General features: G+C 36.9%; 2 long non-coding RNA genes across 2 annotated transcripts; both read left to right on the top strand.

Annotated features, from left to right (window-relative positions):
• The first annotated feature begins 219 nt into the window (after positions 1-219).
• Positions 220-1,800, top strand: LOC308692495. Its single transcript, XR_014030349.1, has 3 exons — positions 220-278; positions 740-814; positions 905-1,800. It is a non-coding gene; the product is annotated as an uncharacterized lncRNA (long non-coding RNA).
• A 2,063-nt stretch (positions 1,801-3,863) lies between these two features.
• LOC308692497 lies at positions 3,864-5,386 on the top strand. The gene is made up of 3 exons (XR_014030350.1): positions 3,864-3,922; positions 4,384-4,458; positions 4,549-5,386. It is a non-coding gene; the product is annotated as an uncharacterized lncRNA (long non-coding RNA).
• The last annotated feature ends 3,067 nt before the right edge of the window (positions 5,387-8,453 follow it).

Genomic DNA, 8,453 nt, shown 5'->3' with positions numbered 1-8,453 from the left:
CAAATTGCTGATATAGCCTAACTAATTTAGAAAATTCTCTGATTCTTGGCGTTTGTTATGAATAACAAAAACAGGTTATAGTTTGCTCTGTTTTTGTTTAGCCTAACGTTAACTTTACTTACTACAGGTGCCCTCATTCTCTCAAATACCATTTTAAAGCCATTTACTGGTCAATAAATATTATGTTGTGAATAATCAGCTTTGTTCTTTTGTTTCCCCAGAACAACCATTACATTTCTAAAATAATCTGAACATTTCAGTGGCAACATTGAATTACAGTAAGTTACCTGCACCACATGCAACTTTATTACTATGAACTTTCTCTGTGTGAAATTGTATTGTTTGACTGTGTACTTGTGTTTTTTAATCAGTTACTCTCTGAAAATCTTTTCTCATGATCTCAAATCTCATTCATGTTACTCAGAAAAATAATATCACAGGTTTGATTCACAAAAAATGCTATAGACATTTTAACTCTGAATTATAACTTCAAGTTTAGTCTTTTTCGACAAAAAAATAAATAAATAGGAAAAAGCTATTAGGCTTCAGAAGACTTGCAACACAACCCATAACACATGAGTTGTGAACTCATTGATTATTTTTAGGATCTTTTCTGGGACATTTTTGGAGCTTAACCATTTTTACATAAATTGTTGCATTGAATTGAACTAGACAAGTGTGCATAAGAATGGTTTCATGAATGATTTACACAATTGTTTTCTGCTTGTGTTTCATGCAGTGTCAGCGATCGGTGACTGGGGTTGCATTATGCCTGAGATCTGCTTTTGGGTTCCACAGACAGAAAGTCAAACAGGTCTGGAACGTCACAAGGCTGAGGAAATTATTAAAATTTCACAACTATCACTTTAATAACCTTACTAACAGTACATTTTGTACTTTGCAGGGATCTCAGTAAGCTGAAATACAAGTTTGATCAAGAATAAAAATCCTCCTGTAGACCTGAAAATCATCGAAGTGCCTGGACCATCCACCAGAAAAGAGGAAAAACAAACGGAAAACGATGCTGTACCTTTTCACTTTTCTAACTCATTAAGTACCTCACACCAACTTGGTCCCATAGTGACATTTTTGACCACAAACGAAATTGCTGATCGTGTGAATTCATATTGAAATGACTGAATTCACCAGTGAACATTCACAGAACAACAGATCATTTTACTGCACCTTAACTCTGTTTCCGGGTCGAAGCCTCTACTTCCTCTATCTTGTTTCATGAGAATACTCAACAACCATTTATGAACACTGTTGATTCAAGTCACACATTTAAGCTTTTCAAAAGCCATAGTGTATTACAGTCTCCAGTCTAACGGCATCCCAGACTTAAACATTTTATGATTCAAAATAGCTGAATAACTAATCATCAGAGATTTCAGTATAGAGATAAAGGTTACAGCACAATGAGTGTATATTAGCACTGTTGTTTGTTTTTGGCATCTGATAGAGCTTTTGGACTTGGAAACAGTGATGTCAGACTAACCATCGGACTGAAACACAAATGTTTTAAAGTTAAGTAAAGATGGACATTTTTAATTAGTTCAAATGTAATTTTTTTACATTGATTTATTTAGTGGAACATATGTGTTTCCATGCATTTTGTTGAGATGTCTTTTCTTGTTTATCTATTGTATATACATGGTTGATTATTCATGTTGCTTATGTATTATACTATTTTTTTGTGTAGTCATTGATATTAATCTGTAGTTAGCTTTTTTCCCCATGTGCATGGAAGTGTATGTATAAAAATGAATATCAAATATGTAATAAACAATTCTTATTTTGTATTTGGTTCAATTTGTTTATTATAATAGAAGTCAAAGGTAACCATAGTAATAACATGAAATTAAATATTTAAAAAAAAAATGAAATTTGGTTCCTGGAGGCACCCACAGTGGTTCCACACAGTGCCTAATATAAGAGTTCCTCAGGAAACCTGTGTGGTTCCTCAGAGAACCGGCCCTTTTTAAAGGGTGCCTAGAGGATCTACAGACGGTTCCGCCGGTGTGGCAAAGTGAAGAACCCCAAAAGGTTCCTCCAGGCACCTTTTATTTTTACAGTGTATGCTCACAACACGCTCTCAAGCCCCGTTCACTGTTCTACCTTCTCGCAGCGACATAAATTGCAAACACACATATGACGCGGTTTAAACGGCTAATTAATCATTCAGAGAGCTTGAAATTTTATTTTTGAATATAAAAAAATGACCGAGGTCCGGACCTCGGTGACCTCATAGCTGGCTACGGCCATGACTGTCTCTGGCCATTTTAGCCCTCACAAATATTCCTGAAAATCTTCTTTGTAGAGAGGTGTGAAGGGCCTTAATTAAAAATACTGTAGAGCCGTGTATCACCTCCCCCTCCCCCCTGACTCGAGGTTGCCAGATAAGCTGCAGGATTCAGCAGAAACGTACACTGTAAAAACTAAAGGAGCCTCAAGTATCCTGTCGGATACTCAAGGAACTTCAAAATGTAATTTTGGTGCCTCAAAGCTCTTTTTCCTATAGTAGGGTTACTGGAGGACCATTGACAATCTTTGAGGTTCTTGCTGGAACTTATGGGATCCTTTAAGCACTTTGTATTTACTTCAGAGGTTCTGGAGTCACCTTTTCATTACCATGAGACCTCGAAGTGCTTTGGGGGAAAATAGAGGAACCTGAATGCGATAAAAGGGTTATTGGAAGATCTTTTAACATTCAAGTGGTTCCTGGAAGATCTCTTATGTTAAAGCCAGCATCTGGAGGAACCCAATGGTTCAGTGAGGCCCGAATTAGATTATTATTCTATTATTATTATTATTATAGGCTACTTAAGTTTGATTCAGAATACATACCCAGGTGAAAAAGACGTACTATTAAATGTATTAAAAATGTACTTGAGTGTGTTTTTAGTAGACCTACAATACAAATATAGCCTACTTTAATGCATTTTTATTATTATTATTATTATAGGCAAGTTTGATTCAGTATACATACCCAGGTGAAAAAGATGTACTATTAAATGTATTAAAAATGTACTTGAGTGTGTTTTTAGTAGACCTACAATACAAATATACTTTAATGCATTTTTAATACATTTAACAGTAACTATAGTCTTTTTCACTTGGGTAGCTTACATATATTTAGTATAGGCCTATTTTATTAAGTCATTTAAACCTTAAACAACAACACTAAATAATAATAATATTATATGAAGAAGAAGAAGCAGGAGGAGAAAAGTATTATTCTGTCACGAAACTGCTGCTATTCCTCTGCTGTCGTCGCTTCAGTGATCCTCGCGCTGCTCGCGCGCAACAAAGCTCAGCTGATCGTCATCAGGAAAGTAACGGCTCCTCTCATCAAAGCTTCCGCCGTTTGTTCGGCTCTCCATTACAAGGTTTGTAAACTCGCCAAATAAATATAAATACAGAGTCTACTCACTATTCAAACACACACATATATCTAAACTAAATTTATTATACATTACTACGTTTTTACAGTGTTTACCACTCGTTTATTGCACAGTATCTGGTATGAAGGTTTTAGCCGCGATGCTAACTACGTTGATCTAATGAACAAATGGAAATGATTGACTTATTGTCTTACATTGATTTAGTCATTCAATTCAACATATTTTGTACAACTGTGTCTTCAAATTGCTGATATAGCCTAACTAATTTAGAAAATTCTCTGATTCTTGGCGTTTGTTATGAATAACAAAAACAGGTTATAGTTTGCTCTGTTTTTGTTTAGCCTAACGTTAACTTTACTTACTACAGGTGCCCTCATTCTCTCAAATACCATTTTAAAGCCATTTACTGGTCAATAAATATTATGTTGTGAATAATCAGCTTTGTTCTTTTGTTTCCCCAGAACAACCATTACATTTCTAAAATAATCTGAACATTTCAGTGGCAACATTGAATTACAGTAAGTTACCTGCACCACATGCAACTTTATTACTATGAACTTTCTCTGTGTGAAATTGTATTGTTTGACTGTGTACTTGTGTTTTTTAATCAGTTACTCTCTGAAAATCTTTTCTCATGATCTCAAATCTCATTCATGTTACTCAGAAAAATAATATCACAGGTTTGATTCACAAAAAATGCTATAGACATTTTAACTCTGAATTATAACTTCAAGTTTAGTCTTTTTCGACAAAAAAATAAATAAATAGGAAAAAGCTATTAGGCTTCAGAAGACTTGCAACACAACCCATAACACATGAGTTGTGAACTCATTGATTATTTTTAGGATCTTTTCTGGGACATTTTTGGAGCTTAACCATTTTTACATAAATTGTTGCATTGAATTGAACTAGACAAGTGTGCATAAGAATGGTTTCATGAATGATTTACACAATTGTTTTCTGCTTGTGTTTCATGCAGTGTCAGCGATCGGTGACTGGGGTTGCATTATGCCTGAGATCTGCTTTTGGGTTCCACAGACAGAAAGTCAAACAGGTCTGGAACGTCACAAGGCTGAGGAAATTATTAAAATTTCACAACTATCACTTTAATAACCTTACTAACAGTACATTTTGTACTTTGCAGGGATCTCAGTAAGCTGAAATACAAGTTTGATCAAGAATAAAAATCCTCCTGTAGACCTGAAAATCATCGAAGTGCCTGGACCATCCACCAGAAAAGAGGAAAAACAAACGGAAAACGATGCTGTACCTTTTCACTTTTCTAACTCATTAAGTACCTCACACCAACTTGGTCCCATAGTGACATTTTTGACCACAAACGAAATTGCTGATCGTGTGAATTCATATTGAAATGACTGAATTCACCAGTGAACATTCACAGAACAACAGATCATTTTACTGCACCTTAACTCTGTTTCCGGGTCGAAGCCTCTACTTCCTCTATCTTGTTTCATGAGAATACTCAACAACCATTTATGAACACTGTTGATTCAAGTCACACATTTAAGCTTTTCAAAAGCCATAGTGTACATTACAGTCTCCAGTCTAACGGCATCCCAGACTTAAACATTTTATGATTCAAAATAGCTGAATAACTAATCATCAGAGATTTCAGTATAGAGATAAAGGTTACAGCACAATGAGTGTATATTAGCACTGTTGTTTGTTTTTGGCATCTGATAGAGCTTTTGGACTTGGAAACAGTGATGTCAGACTAACCATCGGACTGAAACACAAATGTTTTAAAGTTAAGTAAAGATGGACATTTTTAATTAGTTCAAATGTAATTTTTTTACATTGATTTATTTAGTGGAACATATGTGTTTCCATGCATTTTGTTGAGATGTCTTTTCTTGTTTATCTATTGTATATACATGGTTGATTATTCATGTTGCTTATGTATTATACTATTTTTTTGTGTAGTCATTGATATTAATCTGTAGTTAGCTTTTTTCCCCATGTGCATGGAAGTGTATGTATAAAAATGAATATCAAATATGTAATAAACAATTCTTATTTTGTATTTGGTTCAATTTGTTTATTATAATAGAAGTCAAAGGTAACCATAGTAATAACATGAAATTAAATATTTAAAAAAAAAATGAAATTTGGTTCCTGGAGGCACCCACAGTGGTTCCACACAGTGCCTAATATAAGAGTTCCTCAGGAAACCTGTGTGGTTCCTCAGAGAACCGGCCCTTTTTAAAGGGTGCCTAGAGGATCTACAGACGGTTCCGCCGGTGTGGCAAAGTGAAGAACCCCAAAAGGTTCCTCCAGGCACCTTTTATTTTTACAGTGTAGGCTGCTTCAATGAGCTTCCAATGGCAAGTGACTACGAGACGTACACAGTAAGTTTTTTTTTCTGTTAATTGTGTTTATGCTCCATGAGAGATATTTTGATGAGTAATTATTTATTTAAAAAATGTACTAATTGTCATTAGTTAAATATAATCGTAAAGATTTATGCTCGTATGTGACAGTACAATCATAAAGATGTATGCTCGTATGTGACAGACAGAACGGTAGCTGTTAGTCTAATCTTTTGTTACGTTATGTATCTGTCATTAATGTAAGTACAAGCCTATGTCACTATGTGTAACCAATATCAAAGATACAACTGTCTATACATTTAGCTGATGCTATACGTGAAAGTGGCCAGCTGTATTTTTTTACTTACCCTGCAGCACACGTCTATAACGCTAAAATATGTGATGTGAAAGATTACTTGACATTCTATTATTTTTGGCTGTAGAACATGCATGAAAAACAAGTAGGCTACAAAACGTTACAAGTGGCACAAATTTTTCACATCATAGGCTACACTGTGCTTTTCATTAGTGTTATGGACATTAGAAAAAGTTATTTTCCCTTGGAATTGCACCTAGTGCTTAGAAACCAACACTAACATAGTACATAGCCTAAAAGGTAGAGAATGTTTATTTTGAGTTAGCACTTGTACTGCTCTCACTTGTTGCAGCCTGATTCAGACCTCAGTTATGAGGTTCCCGCTGTCCTAAGTGAGGCTGATGAGAGCTGGGAAGGCGAGAGGTGGCGCAGACAAAGGAAAAGAAGAGCAAAAGGGAGAGGGACAAGAGTAGACCGTGCAGGTCTTGGTCCAGGAGACACAGAGCAGAGAGAAGGAGAGAATTTAGAGGGAGGAGATGGACCAGGTGGAAGAGGCCAGAGAGCTGGAAGAGAGAGTGCAGATGTTTCAGGTGGAAAAGGAGAGAGTGTGGGCCCTGCACCAGGTGACAGAGGCCAGAGAGGTGGAAGAGGCCAGAGAGGTGGAAGAGGCCAGAGAGGTAGAAGAGGAGATAATGCAGGTCCAAGTGCTGAAGTTGGCAGCAGAGGAAGGAGAGGGGGCAGCAGAGGAAGGAGAGGGAGAGGAGGCAGAGATGCAGAGGAAGAGAACAGAGTTCAGATGATCCAAAATGACCGAAGGGTCCGGACAGAGGTTTGTTTCCAGAATATGCTACACATTTGATAGACTCTAGTAAAATTATGGCTTGTAATAAGTAGTCACCATTTGAATCAATGTTAGCATCTTTGTTATTTTTAATCAAATGTAAATAACACATTTTCTTTTGTGGTTTGTTTACTTAGGCACTCATTCAGGGCATGAGTGAAGTGAGGCTACGAGCACTAGCAACCCAGGTCTTCTCCCGGAATCCTGGATTAGTTTTTGACGCACTTCCTACATTGGACAGCACAACCCCACCTAATGCTGCTCTTTCATGGTGCACCTGTGGGAACTGCAGGGAAATGGCCACAGACGCTGAAAGGAAATGCTGTGGCCAGGGGCCTGACTACTGCATCAGCAAATTGGCACATTTTGATCTGTATTGTCTGGAAGATGGTTATTTGCGTATTCACAGAGATTACAGAAATGATGTGTTGGTGGTAGCTGAAGTTAGAGAGCCAGGAGATGATAACAGACAATTTAGGCATGCTGCTTATCGTCAATACATCTTTTGGCAGCATGGGTCACTGGGTCTGGGTAACCGTCGTGTTATACCCAGCTGCTGTATATGGAGAATAAGGGACAAATACCCCGACCCCCAGGGCCAGTACACTGGCTTTGTACCCACCATTTGATACCACTCTAACGTGAACAGTTTAATTCAAGTTATTTATTGTTGTATATATGGTTTTACAAATTTTTTTGATTTGTTCTGTTTTTTTGGTTTGTTTGTTTGTAAAGAGCGTTCCTCATTTTTTCAATTAATTTTTTTTTATTTAGAATAACAATACTATGCTTTTTACGATGTAGAGAAACAGTATATAAAATGGTTTAATGATAAAGGTTACACCGTATAAATAGAAAACTATACCCAGCTGCTCTGTACTGTTGAAACTTTTAGTCTAAAATTGTTGATAAGCAGCTTGTGACACAAAAGGTTACATGGACATGAACATGGTCAGGGTTGTGAGGCTCTGGAAACTGGGCTTCACGGGTCTTCATGTCTGGAATGCTGATACTGAGGAGAGCAAAATAAAACCTGAAGTTAGTGTATTTCAAACTTGGATGTGTTATGCATGACATCTGACTTAGTGTGTGGCATGTAGCCCAAGGTGAAAAATAAATAAATTGGCATTTAACCTACCAAGACCTCTCCTGACTTGGGTGTGCAGGAGTTCCTCAATGGTTGGTGCCGGCACAGGGGGAAGTGGGCCGTACCTTCTGGGGTCATCAGGTCGTAGTGTCTTCCGCCTGGGCATCCCCTTACCAGCCAATCTCTTTTGAAGGATCATAGCTTGCAGTTCTGGGATGTAGTCATACGTCTTGGATGCCTTCTGAGTGTAAAGCATATACCTGCGAGCATTCTTCTTGTACAGCCTCTTGTACCTAATTAAAAGCAGAAAGGGGAGGGAAGAAGACATTTACATTCAAAGGGACATTTTTCAGCAGAAGAAAGAAATTCATACAGGTTTGAAACAACATTAGGGTGAGTGAGTATATGATGACAGAATTTTCATTTTTCGGTGGAGTATCCCTTAAATGGTGTTGTAATCTGGTATAAAATTAAG

Source organism: Scardinius erythrophthalmus (genome assembly GCF_964197995.2).
Source record: "Scardinius erythrophthalmus genome assembly, chromosome: 6".
Classification (NCBI taxonomy): Eukaryota; Metazoa; Chordata; class Actinopteri; order Cypriniformes; family Leuciscidae; genus Scardinius; species Scardinius erythrophthalmus.
Note: the sequence above shows the minus strand (reverse complement) of the source record. Positions and strands in the feature narration are given on the sequence as shown.